Below are 14,071 nucleotides of genomic sequence, written 5' to 3'. Positions count from 1 at the left end.
GAGAATTAGAGTGCTCCGTCAGGCGCACATTTAGACATCTGCCTGTCTGCCCGTAGTAGCACCAGCCACAATTGAGCGGAATGCGATAAACCCCATTCTTTCTGCAGATGGTGAACTTTTTCGTATGTGACACTGCACAACGAAAACTATCACGAGCTACATTATCGAGCCCCTTTTTAACTCTGGCGCACAAGCCTCCTATCTTGTTCATCGCTGTAAATACAACATCAACGTCGTACCTTGCCGCCAGTTTCTTGAGTCGGTGAGAAACGCCATGGAGGTAAGGTATGGCAGCCACCTTTTTTCGCCGCGTCGCCACGCCCCGTTTTGCTCTTCCTCGAACGTGTTAAAACAAGTTCTGACAGACGAGCGAGATGGACAGTTGGAAAGCCTGCGGCCAACAACTTCAAAATTTGTTGTGAAAATGCATCTTCAACACGATGATGGCAAGATTTACGTAATGCGGACTTGATGCATGCGACCGCTAACCCATTCTTTACCAACCTCGAGAGGCCCGATTCAAAGCTAAGCAGAGGCTTCCCTGACCTGGGGCTGTAGCTCCAACACACGTGATTGTCTTCAAAGCACAGGTCCAAATCCAAAAACTGTATATGGTGATCTTTCGGAAACTCATACGTAAAATACAGGCCCTGACCTTGCTCTTTGAACATTCGTAACACATCTTGCGCCAAAATATCGAAACCATCCTTATCCAAGAAAATAAGGTAGCAAGGCAATGTCATCAGCAAATCGCAGATTACTGAGGTATATTCTCCATCTACCCTTCTTCCTAACTCCTCCCATTCCAATTCTCTGAATACTTCTTCTAAGCAAGCTGTGAATAGTACTGGGGAGATTGTGTCTCCTTGCCTAACACCTTTCTTTATGGGAAATTTATTACTTTCTTTATGCAGAACTATGGTTGCTGTGCAGCCACTGTATATATCTTCCAGCACTTTCACGCACGGCTCGTCTACCCCCTGATTTCACAATGCCTGCATCACCGCCGAAGTTTCAACTGAATCAAATGCTTTTTCGTAATTAATGAATGCTATGTATAAGGGATGGTTGTATTCCGAGCATTTTTCTATCACCTGATTGATGGTATGGATATGATCGATAGTAGAGTACCGTTTCCGAAAATCTGCTTGATCATTTGCTTGATTGCAGTCTAAGGTTGTCCTAATTCTATTAGCGATTACCTTAGTAAATACCATATACGTACAGACAGTAAGCTGATTGGTCTGTAATTTTTAAGGTCCTTAGAGTCCTCTTTTTTATGGATAAGGATAATGTTTGCATTCTTCCATGGTTTCGGTACCGTCGATGACACCAGGCACTGCCTGTACAGGGTGGCCAGTTTTTCTAGCATGATATCCCCTCCGTCGTTCAACAAATCTGTAGTTATATGATCCTCTTCAGTTGATTTCCCCCTTTTCATAGCTTCTAACGCTTTCTGGACCTCGTCCTTCGTCACTGGCGGAACGTCTGACTGTTTTTCCCTGCCGCCAATCTCATTACGGTCCTGACTACTTTGGCTACTGTGGAGATCTGTATAGAGCTGCTCAGCTACTTTGACTATCTTGTCCATATTCGTGATGACGTTTCCCGCCTTGTCCCTTATCGCATACAACTGGTTTTTGCCTATGCCCAATTTCTTCTTTACCGCTTTACGGCTTCCCCCGTTCTTTACAGCATGTTCAATTTTAACCATGGTATACCTCCTTATATCGGCCACCTTGCGCTTATTGATTAGCTTTGATAACTCGGCCAATTCGATCTGGTCTGTTGGATTGGAAGCTTTCATAGTCTGGCGTTTCTTAATCAAATCTTTCGTCTCCTTAGACAGCTTACCGGTATCCTCTCTAACTATCCTACCGCCTACTTCTACCGCGCACTTAGTAATGATATCTCTGAAATTATTGTTCATTGCTTCTAGGGTAATGTCGCCATCCTCGGTTAGAGCTGACTATCTATTCTGTAGCGAGATCCTCTGCCCTCCCTTTGAGATCTTCTGCCCTCCCCCTCACCATTCAATCGTTGATGGATTTCTTTTTTACTAATCTGTTGCGTTCCCTCTTCAGATTTAGGCTAATTCGGGACCTCACCATCCTGTGGTCACTCTGAAATATCTCTGAAATGATATCTCTGAAATATTGTTCATTGCTTCTAGGGTAATGCCGCCATTCTCGGTTTGAGCTTAATATCTATTCTGTAGCGAGATCCTGAGCTCTTCTGCCCTCCCCCTTATGCTAATTCGTTGATGGGTTTCTTTCTTACTAATCTGTTCCGTTCCTTTATCAGATTTAGGCGAATTCGGGACCTCAACTTCCTGTGATCACTGCATCGAACTTTCCCCAGTTACCTCTACATCTTGCATAATGGCAGGGGTTGAACACAATAAAAAGACAATTTCATTTTTAGTCTACCCGTTAGGACTTTTCCATGTCCATTTCCGGTTCTTCCGTTTGCTGAAGAAGGTATTCATGATTCTTAGGTTATTGCGCTCTGCAAACTCAACTAGTAACTCCCCCCTGCTATTCCTAGAACCAATGCCATAGTCACCTACTGCCTGGTCGCCTGCCTGCTTTTCCCCTACCTTGGCATTGAAGTCGCCCATTAGTACAGTATACTGCGTCTTTACTTTTCGCATTGCCGATTCTACATCTTCTAGAAGGTTTCAACTGCCTGGTCATCATAGCTACATGTAGGTGCATAGGCCTGTACAACATTCAGTTTATACCGCTTATTAAGCCTAATTACGATGCCTGCCACCCTCTAATTAATACTATAGAATTCATCTTATTACCCGCTATATACTTATTGACAAGTAAACCTACTCCTAGTTGTCGCCTCTCTGGTAAACCTCGATAACACAGTGCATGCCCATCCTTCAGTACAGTATATGCCTCATTGGGCCTCCTAACCTCACTAAGCCCTATGATATCCCATTTCATACCCTCTAGTTCCTCTAACAGCACTGCTAAACTAGCTTCCCTAGCTAAGGTTCTAGCGTTATACGCTGCCAGGGTCAGTTTCCAATAGCGGCCTGTCCAGCGGAGACAGGAATTCTTAGTACCCCCTGCTGCGTCACAGGTCTGACCGCCACCGTGGTCAGTTGTTCCGCAGCCGCTGGTGACTGAGGGCCGGGATTTTTTGGAGCTTATCATGAGAGGTTGCGGCCAATTACTGCACCAGGGTGACCAAATCCTCTTCTGGTGAGGGAGTGCGTTGCCGGAGGTGTTCACCGGCATCAGCTAGGTCGCACTCCAAACCTGTTTATGCAATTCTATCGACACGCGGATTTCTTTTTTTTTTATTTTTTATTTAATCCGGTGGAGAATTGCGCGGCACCGTTATTTGAACGCCGGTCCTCTTCCATGCGAGGCGGATGTTCTACCGCTACGCCAGAGCTACGTCTTTTTATAATGAGTCGCTTTATTGCAGGCAAACCTCAAAATATCATAATTTACTAGTGCTGATGTGTTTTGCATCATCTGCGAACGCTTGTAAGTTTTCCTATATACAGAGATACTAATACTTATAATACTGAATAGCACTTAGTACTGAATACTTCTATAGCACTAATACTTGTAATACTGGGCGTTATAGCTTACCGTGCTTCCAAATAGTTGCGCCGATGTGGCAGTGATCCGTTCCGCCATCGGACAACTATAAGTCCGCCTTGTGCGGCAAAAGCCCATTATGTGACCCTTTCTCCATGCATTTCCCCCCAGAAGAGCCGAGTTAAGGCCGGGGGAAGCTTGTACCCATTGAAAACCGGTGGGTACCCGGCGGCACCAGGGATCGAACCCAGTACCTCCCGAATTAGTGGCGGATGCTACATCGAGGCGGATGCCGAAGGCGACATCAATGAATACACTTCCGACTGAGCTGCCTCAAAATGTAAACATTCGAGAACGCGTCGCCCGGTGTGCGGCTATCTGCGCATCGTTCGATGGTCAGCGATGTTTATTTTTTCTCGAACAGTTTTTGTCATCGCTAGCCAAACGATACGTTCGTGCTTCCACTTTCGCGTTGAAGGCGGCAGATTTTCAGTCGCAGATATGAAGACGCACCACTAGATCGTACGAGCTGCAGCGACTGTTGTACGCCCAAAAGCGACGCGACGCGCGTATATGCTTCCTAGCGCAGACTTCAACGGCTTCGTATTTTCGAGGTATTTGTGAAACAAAGCGTGCCCTTTATATACAGAATAGTTGTATAATTTGTTTGGTATCATGCTTATTTAGTGCGCTGGCGTGTCGGGCATGGTCATTCTGGTTGAGTTTCATCGATCGGCGCGGCTTTTGTTCAGAAGAGGAAATACTCTGCCCGGTATCACTTCCAGAAATGACGCGTTCGTGCGGTTTCTGGTTAATTGATACAGGCTGAACCGAAATGAAACCGCGTGGAACTCTCATTTCGGGAGTTCCTCTATGGTCCGTGGCCCTTGTTTCAGAAAAAAAATCTAAACGACAGGCTGGAAAAAGCATGCAGAGCTATAAAATAACACGACTACATTTGAAAAAGAAAATAAGAAAAAGAAAAAAATATTTTACATGTGATTCGAACTTCGGTCTTTTCGGCTAGCAAGCATGCACTTTAACTTATTCAGGCCTGTTAATGCTGGCTTTTTTTTTTCTTTATTTCCTGACCGAGGACGTACAGAAAAAAGACCCATGTGACATCAATAACATGACAAAATAAAAGATCAAACATTGACTTAAAGCTTCAGCCTTCCTTAGCTGAAGTTGTCGGATTAAAAATCCCTCGTATGTGACAACCCTTCAAAACTAACTAACCATTCTGGCTCTAGTTGTAAAGCTTTCTGTTCGTCCACATATGCCCGTATGCTCTCTCTAAAGAGCTGTCTCGCTGAACGTGCATCCACGTCACCGTGCTCTACAGCCATTCTGCTTTTCCATATGCTGTGGAGAGCCAGTAGCATCAAAAGATCCAACGGTGTATCATTGTTCGCTTCTACTGGCAAGAATCGGATATCATGTGGGCTTATGGGTAGTTCCTTTTTAAGCGTCCTCTGGAGCACGTCCCATAAAAATACGGCATCCCAGTATTCGAGAAACACGTGTTCAATCGTCTCCTCTTTCCTGCATATTATGCAGTGGACACCCCAGGGTACAAAAAGCCCTTTCTGTTCCTTCCATTTCTTTACCTCCAATGTTCCAGTGTGCAGCTTAAAAAAGAACGTTTTCACCCCTGCCGGCACCATCATCCTCTTCACTCTTTTAAGAACATTTTTGCCCCTTGTGGACGAGTACACAGCTCTGTACAACGGTTCTGGAAGCACCACATCGCACAAGTCTTTATACAGTTTTTTCCGGTTTACACTCCACAAATAGTCTAAAGTAAACCGCACCATCAAGAACCTGTATGCCAAGACTACTTCCCTTAGATACCCGTGGACACCTCCGGACATGCGGTCAGAAGAAACGACAATTCCCGGGAGAGCTTGACCCAGGCGTAACTGACAGACCACCGTACGAAGAAATGGATTTTTCACATTCCTCAAAAACATGAAACGATTGAAAATGTGCCAAACCAAGCCCGCCGTCCTTCACCCCGCGGAAGAGATTTGTCCGACTTGTCCGTTCCCACGAAGACCCCCACACAAAGACGGCAAAGATACGATGCATCTTTTGGACATTAGCTCTTGAACAATATAACACTTCAAGCACATACCAAACTTTTGTCACTAAAAAGAAGTTACAAATCGTGGCCTTAGCAAACACCGACCACTGCCATCCATTCCATTTGTCCACTCTATCTTTCAATTTACCGACTTGGTTTTTCCAGTATGGGTCACTGTCCCGATACGATTCAAGAGGGGCACAAGGTAGCTGACAGGGTTGGTAACAAATTTCATGTTAGCAAAAATGCCTGGGGTCGCTGGCCAGTCACCGTGCCAGAAGCCCAGGCACTTGCCCCAGTTAACAGCACTGCCGCTAACAGCGCAAAAGCTTTTACAGTTTTCACAACTTCTACGATGCTTTCGTAGTCTACACAAAACATCGCGACATCATCGGCATAAACCAAAAGCTTCACTTCTGCTTGATGCAGCTTGAAGCCCCGCATTTTCTCATGCTTGATAATGCTTAAACATAAAGGTTCAAGATAGATACAAAAGAGAAGAGGTGAAAGGGGGCAACCTTGACGAACTGAGCGTTGGACAGCAATACCTGTTCCTGCTGGCGGACTAGGTTTGATACATCTGTATGTCAGACAGTTAGTTGCTCGTTTCTTATTTTTTCGTAATACCTCCCATCCAATTACCAGAGCATCCCTGCAAACTAACCTGGTGAACCTTCCTCCTAACTTAGTGGTCTCTTCCAATTTTACCGATCGGACCTTATTATTTGGTTTTATGAAAGAAGTTTGCGATTCAGTGCGTTTTCTGGCAGTTCGCTTCTCTTATGAGTACTTATTCTCTGTTTCACGAAAAAATTTACACCAAGATTTGATATCTATGTTGTTGCCGCCTCCCTTATATCGTTCACTCTATTCTAATTATATGGGGCATGATGTGTTAAAAAGAGTGCGCAAAATGCCGATCTCGCCTTCTACTAAAACATCTTTCTTTAAACTTCATGCCGAGGTTTTTCCTGTTAAAGTGTGGCTTCAGAAAAAATATTTTCGTTTCTTCTGTTAATTGCCGGTTATGTGACACACCTGAAACCATCGAACACTGTTTTATTGCCTGCAAAGATGCAATATTATTTTGGGACGTTCTGCAAGGAACATTGCAGAAAGACATTATTTTGAATTCCCACAGTGTGCGTTACTTGATAACCACCTAACATGACCACGAACCCTTTGACCTGATTTTCCTCCTTGGACTGCACAGCCTGTGGAAAACGCGTATGTTGGATCGGAATGCTGAACCTCTAGTCTCCGCCGCTACTCATTTCGGCCAAATGGTACACCAGCTTAGAGACACTTACGAAGATAGTGACTATCAACCGGACTAGCTGCCATTGTTGATGTGTTGTCTTGCCTTGCCACCGTTTTAGTGAAGTTGTGCTAAGTCGTATTCTAGTTGTGTGGTGTTGTGTTGTATGTTCCAATTGGACTTTTCGCCTACAGGCTAATTATTCTGTAAATAATGTATACACCGGTATGCTGAATTGAAAAGCATGTAATAAATACCACTACACCATGACAGGATACGGTGGCAGCGGTTATATTTCTGCTTATGTAGTGGACATTGCTCTTTCGTAGTTTTTGTCTTTTTGTAGGGTGTAGAATTTGTGGTCGTTATTGAACGATCGCCCTTTAAACATGCTGAATGTATCGCTTTCTTGCAGACAAACCTCAGAATGTCACAATTTACTAGTGCTGAAGTGTTTTGTCATCCTTTTCAAACGCATGCAATTTTTGCTACATGTAGATGTACGCGGTGCACCAACACTTGTAATACTGCTTGTTTTAGCTTCACCTGCTGCCACCGGAGCCGCGACGTCAATGAATTTACTTCTGACCAAGTGTTTTGCATACGTAAACACTCGAGTAAGCGATTCCCGATGTCAGGCTCACCTGTGCATATTGCGATGGTCAGCGATGTGTTTCATTTATTCTCGAGCGTAATTTACCCTCGCTAACGAAACGCTACGTTCTGGCTAGCACTTTCGCGTTGAAGGTGGCAGATCTTCAGTCGCAGATATGAAGATGCACCGCAAGATCGTACAAGCTGCAGCGACTGTTGCACCCGCAAAAGCAAAACGCGATGAGTTTATGTACATGCTAGCGCACCCGTACTCCACACATACAGAATAGTTGTAACGTATAATATGTATGGTTGCATGTTTATTTAGCGCGAAGGCATGTTCCGAAGGGGTCATCCTGGTTGAGCTTCACGATCGCCTGAATTGTGCTGAGGAGCGAAAATACTTTGTCCCGTATCAGTTTCATTCATATCGGGTTTGTACGGTTTTTGTTAAATCGGAGTTGACCTGTCCTATATATGAGCTCAATACTGAACTGGTCCGCCCTGTTTCATATCCATACCGGACTGGGATGTCATTATTGAGATGCACACTGGAAATGGTCTGCCTATATTAACTCTATGCCGGACCGGACCGTCCGCATTGAGATTCATACCGGACATGACCTGTCCGTATAAACCCGTTTAAGCTTCAATTAGGACTGGCACACCGGTATGAAATTTATACGGGATACTTCAGGACCGGTTAAAACCCGTTTGTCGCGATACGAGATTTTTCATTAGGGTTGCGGCGGAGGCTAGCCAGGCACCGAATTTTTATCTCGTGTAGGCTGTCATTTCACCCGCCAAAGCTTAAGTGGATGACGGCTGTTGCGATGCGCGTCTTTCTTTCCCTCTTCTCTTTTTTTCTTCTTTACTTTCTCTCTTTTGCCCGCACGTTGTTGTTGTTGTGGCGTTAGGAAGAAGGAAAAGAAAATGCACGGGCCTGCTACTGGCTCTGTTGCTCAGCCACCTCCGCTGCCTTGTGCAGACAGAAGAGAAAAAAAGAAGAGGAAGAGGAGGAGAAAGACGTGCACCGCAACAACAGCCGTCGTCCACTACCGAAGCGGTGACGGGTGCAATGACGGCCTACAACACATAAAAATTCGGTGGCAGGCAAGCCACCACCGCAAGCGGCGGTGGCCTACCTGTCCCAGCCCAATCGACCCCGCATGTCCAAATTGCAACAACGGAGAACCCGCCACTCAGGCGCACATCCTCGGGGGTGCAAAAAACCCCGCCCCCAAAGGCCCTCCTGCCAGCTCTTTCTCTGGAAAGCTGGCACCAACTCCTTATTAAGCCAGGCAAGAACACACAACTTGCACTTATTTCGTGGGCCCAGGATGACGCTCTCACCTGGGGGCCCCACAGGACCCACCTGCCCTTAATCACGACATCTGGGGCAAATAAAGTTGTTTCCCTCTCTCACAGAACAAGTAGCAGACCCGTGCATTTTTTTTTCCTTCTTCCTACAAGCACAACTATGCGCAGTTAGAAACCCTTCGCGTGACACGGCGGACTCGGCCGCTTTTGACGCCGACGAGGGCGGAAAGCGGCGCGGCAATGGCGATCGGTTCGAGACGGATTTTTTCCGCTTTAGCTCCGGTAGGAAGTTGTGGTTTTGACGTCATATCCTGTTGAATGTCAACATGGCAGCCACCATGTCGATGCAGTCGATCTTCTCCGTCGAAATGCTAATAGATCTAATTAAAAAGTACCCAATACTCTATGACAAGAGCCATCTCAACTTCAAGGACGCCGCCTACAAGGAACAGATTTGGGATAAAATCGGCAGGCAGATGGGCGTCAGTGGTGAGTAGAGTTGCTATTCAAGCTTGCTTGCGCCGATGCATGCCGATGCCAAACGCACCATTCTCGATGTCAATACTATGTTTTTTATGCATATTCTGTGTCACACAGAAGCAAAGATTTTGCCTGCATCGCTGCTTGCTCCTATTCCATGCATGCGGAGCTCGTGAGCTCCCGGAATACGTTTTCGAGCGCGCACAGGCGCCACCGCCAAAGCGGTGCAATGAATAAACTTTTGTGTGACGACAGTGAGCGTAATGTATTTTTATCGATTCATGATCTGCGGCGGCAGCCGATTCTCGGCAACAACCGCTATCAACAGTGGTTGTGCTATTGCCGACCAAAGACTGAACAGCGGAGGAGTGTTGCGGCAGAGCATCCTCAAAACGTTTAAATGTTTCGCTGTACGGGCGAAGAATAACAATGCATTTTATTTGGCACAGGTTCGTGGTGCCAAAATAAATTCATGAATTTAAAAGACACGTTTATGAAGATAAGGAATCAGATAAAAACGAGCATGAAGAGCGGTGCCGGCTCCGCAGACATCGCCACCGTCAGGTGGAAACATTTTCCTCACATGCTGGCAATCATGGAACCTGTTTCAAGAGACCCTATGTGGGTAGAGCAACTTCACAAAATATACAAACACATGTGTAGCCTGGCTTCATTGGTCTATGTTACCCATTGAAAACTACTGTAGTATATGACTTACATTAAGTTAGCAAGCTTTTTATGTGTAAATATATTCTGCAGGCTCTACTCAAGTCTTGGTTTCCCCCTTTCCCAAGAGTAAGTTGTTGGTATAAGATGTCTTACTTTCTTATGCAGGTTATAACTTCTGCTACTCATGACTGTACTTAAAACAATATATTGCTATATTTTTGCATCAATATATATAGGCTATCAAAAATTGTAGGTTTATTCATGTAATAACTGGTGTTCACTAGAAACAGAGGCCTGCAAGACGAAGCTGAAATGTCAGGAACCTCCTCCTCATCTGCTCAGTCAAGTGGCGCAACAACACCAGTCACAGCTGCAGCTGAAAGGTAAACTTACAAAGTAGGCAAACCAGGCTACAGTCACTGAATTATAATGCAGTCAGTCTAAGCATGGATTTTTCACATTCATTTTTACAGCCATACTGAGGCAAGAGAAACAGGATATGAATGTGACTCTGACATTGAAAGGTAGGTAGAACAATGTGACATTGGCTTTTTTTATCTACACGCTTGCAATTCACTCTTTGCTACACTGTTTCTAGAATGGATAGATTTCACTGCTCAGAGGGCTTATATTTTCTTTAAAGGGCACCGAGGCCGAAAAAAGCACGGCGGTCATCAAAAGGACAACAAAGGTAAATATGAAATGGATGCACAATGCCTGATTACTAAAGCATATTTAAACTCGCAGCCCACTAGAAGCCCCTAAACATGCTGCAGTTGCTGCTGCCTGTTTGGAGCAGCTACAGTCAGTGCGGGAAGCCAGGCAGCAGAGGCTTCAACTACAACGGGAGCCACAAGATATCGCACACTTCATGTGCATGGCACTTGCGTCGAAGCTTCGAATGCTTAACCAGAGAGAGTAATATGATGCAATCGCTGAACTCGAAACAGTAATGTACCGCAAGCTCCATAGAGCCATGTATGAAGAGAGTTCAGATTAATCCCTTGCAGCTTGGACAGCATTTCTTCCTTTTTATGTGTAACCTTGTAGCGGCCAGCATTTTAGAAACAAAAAAATTGGTCATTATTGAGAATAAAGGTCTTTGCAATTACTATGAGCAAATTAATATGAACTAACACATTCAAACTACATAGTGAGACGCATACCATAAATTAACAAAAAAGAACATTTCACGACAAGCCCGTCAAGCAGTATGAGCACTGAAGTGGGTTGCAGGATTTTAACATCCCGAAGCGACACATAGTGAAGGGTTCTGAATATACAGGTAGTGTCATCACATAGCACATGGAGCGTTTCGCTGTTTGCGACAACTAATTATTGCAGGTAATGCTTTTGCATGCAGCATGTGTTCTACTCCTTAAAGTGCAGATGCCTAGCTGTATGGAACATTTCAATTTCTCAATGTCCTGTTCTGGCTTTGTGAGAACAAAGGACTAAAACATGCAGACATGCAGAGCACGCTGAGTCTGCATTTTTAGTCTATTTCTTCTTCCGTACCCATAGGAGCATATGAAGAAGGTCGAGCATGAATGACAATTTCACTGGCGTATTGAATATATTTAGAAATATTGTAACGTAACTTTAAACAGAAGGCACTCTGGCACCGAAGAACACAAAGAACCAGTGAGGTCAGCCCGAAAGCGAAGCACAGTTTCGCTTCGTCGTCTTCTCCCAATCGCCCGTTCAAATCTTCGTCGTCTATGAATGACATGTGTCAAGATGGTTTGTGTAGTTCTGAGAAAGTGGTGTTCTCCGGCAACCATCCATAAAAACTCTTCACATTTGTACACTTAGTTTTGTTTGAATGCAGGGCGGTAGGGTTAATCACTGCCGCCTTTCCATACTGTGATTGCATGTGCCTTCATTTGTGTCAGAAACGTACTGCGAAATGTACCTGCAACATACACATGTTAAGCCTGTTGTATATTTTTTTCTAGAAGATGGAAAAATGGGCAGAGGTACTGTCATCCGTACGACGAAACAAATCGTGCAATATAAAGCATATCAGAAAAACTATTCATAGTTTTATACCCAGTGTTGTTTAAGTACAAGGAGCCACAGAGTTAATCATTGTTACCTTTCCAATACTGTGCTAGCATGTGCGTTCTTTTCTGTCAGAAAAATACTACGAAATGTACCTGCAACATGTTAACCGTGTTGTATATTGTTTTCTAGAAAGTGGAAAAGTGTTCAAGGGTGCTGTCATCTGTAAGCAAATAAACTGAGCAGCATAAAGCATGGTGTTTAAAATTGATTTCATTCACAATAAATGTTGCCATCAACTACGCTCTGCTGGTTCTGGTCATTTCGTCTTGCTAAGATACCTTGTCTCTTCAAATGAAGCGTTTGCAGAGCCTGTCTCGTACAGCGTAGGCAAGCCTAAACACAAACACATACAGATAAGTTTAACAAAATTAACAACTAAATTAGGTCCAGTATGAAGAGTAAGGCCGCAACTGCCAACATTACAGCTGTGAAGTTGAAACACTTCGAACAAATGCAGGCCGTTATGGAGCCTCGGTCGAGAGAACCAGTGTAAGCTGCATATTTCCTCAATATACATTAGTGTGCACTCTCGGGGCACTCATTCCGTGATTGCGGTATCTAGTACAATCTACAAATTAGCTGTACTATAAATACAATATTGTCACGTAGTGGTGACGAGGTCGACGACACAATTATAGGGTAGATGATTGCACTAAAGAAACTGTTTATTTGGGCTGACTTGCGCCCGCAAAAGAACTAAGCAACTCGGCGGCGGCGATAGAAACAAACGTGCTCGTCGATCGTCGATCGTCGAACAAAGAATGCTCGTCACACTCGGCAACGCTCAATTTAAAGGCTGCACAGAACAATCTAGATAACGTCGCAAACAGCTACCAGCACGGGCTGGAACATTGTGGAAAGACACCCAAGTGGCCGCAACCTTCGAGACAGATCTCGGTGCATCTTGCGCTACAACAAAACTGATAAAGGTGTGACTCGTGACATCGAGCATTAACAAACAAAGATTACGGAACTGATACACGGTCCAGAATCAGAGTGATAAGCCTGTATGCCGGCGGCTGTTAAAAAACAACAAATACTGTTTTGAAGGTTTCGCGGCATTACTCTCCCCTAAAAAAACATCCCCTCGATGTTCCAGAACAAAGAAACTTAAACATAAACACTGCAAAGTTTAAACACCACAGATTCTTTAACGCGCGCAATATGGCTTCAGTCGCACAACATGTACAATTTCTGGGCGTGCGCGTCGCCGTTGTGATGCTGACGTTCCGTCGGGAATGACTTCATAGCCCAGTGGTCCGACGCGGCGAAGGATTTTCTACGGCCCAAAGTATCGACGCAACAACTTTTCACTTAATCCGCGACGGCGAATTGGTGTCCAAACCCACACTTGGTCTCCTGGATTGTACTCTGCGTGGCGTCGTCGTAAATTCTATCGTCGGCTGTCGGTGCGCTGTTGGTCCTTAATACGCAGCCTTGCGAGTCATCGGGCTTCCTCTGCACGCTGCAGGCAGGCGGCGACGTCAAGGTTGTCCTCGTTGGTTACGTGCGGCAGCATTGCGTTGAGCGTCGTCGTGGGCTCCCTGCCGTACACAAGCTTAAACGGGGTCGCTCTGGTCGTCTCCTGGACTGCCGTGTTATACGCGAAGATCCCGTACGGCAAGATGGCGTCCCAGGTCTTGTGTTCAGCGTCGACGTACATAGCGATCATGTCCGCGATCGTTTTGTTCAGGCGCTCCGTAATGCCATTGGTCTGGGGAGGGTACGCAGTTGTTCGTCGATGGCTTGTGTGACTGTATTCCAGGATGGCTTGCGTCAACTCTGCCGTAAACGCCGTTCCCCTGTCCGTGATGAGCACTTCTGTGGCGCCGTGTCGCAAGAGAATTTGTTCGACAAAAAATTTGGCGACTTCTGCCGCGGTACCATTTGGTAGTGCTCTTGCTTCGGCGTAACGGGTAAGGTAGTCAGTGGCCACGATGATCCACTTGTTACCCATAGACGAAGATGGAAAGGGGCCGAGGAGATCCATCCCAATTTGTTGAAAGGGCAGGATTGGGGGCGGAATCGGGT

This window comes from Amblyomma maculatum, chromosome 2, assembly GCF_055883805.1.
Source record: "Amblyomma maculatum isolate TAMU_Amacu chromosome 2, ASM5588380v1, whole genome shotgun sequence".
NCBI lineage: Eukaryota > Metazoa > Arthropoda > Arachnida > Ixodida > Ixodidae > Amblyomma > Amblyomma maculatum.
This window is presented reverse-complemented; position numbering follows the sequence as displayed.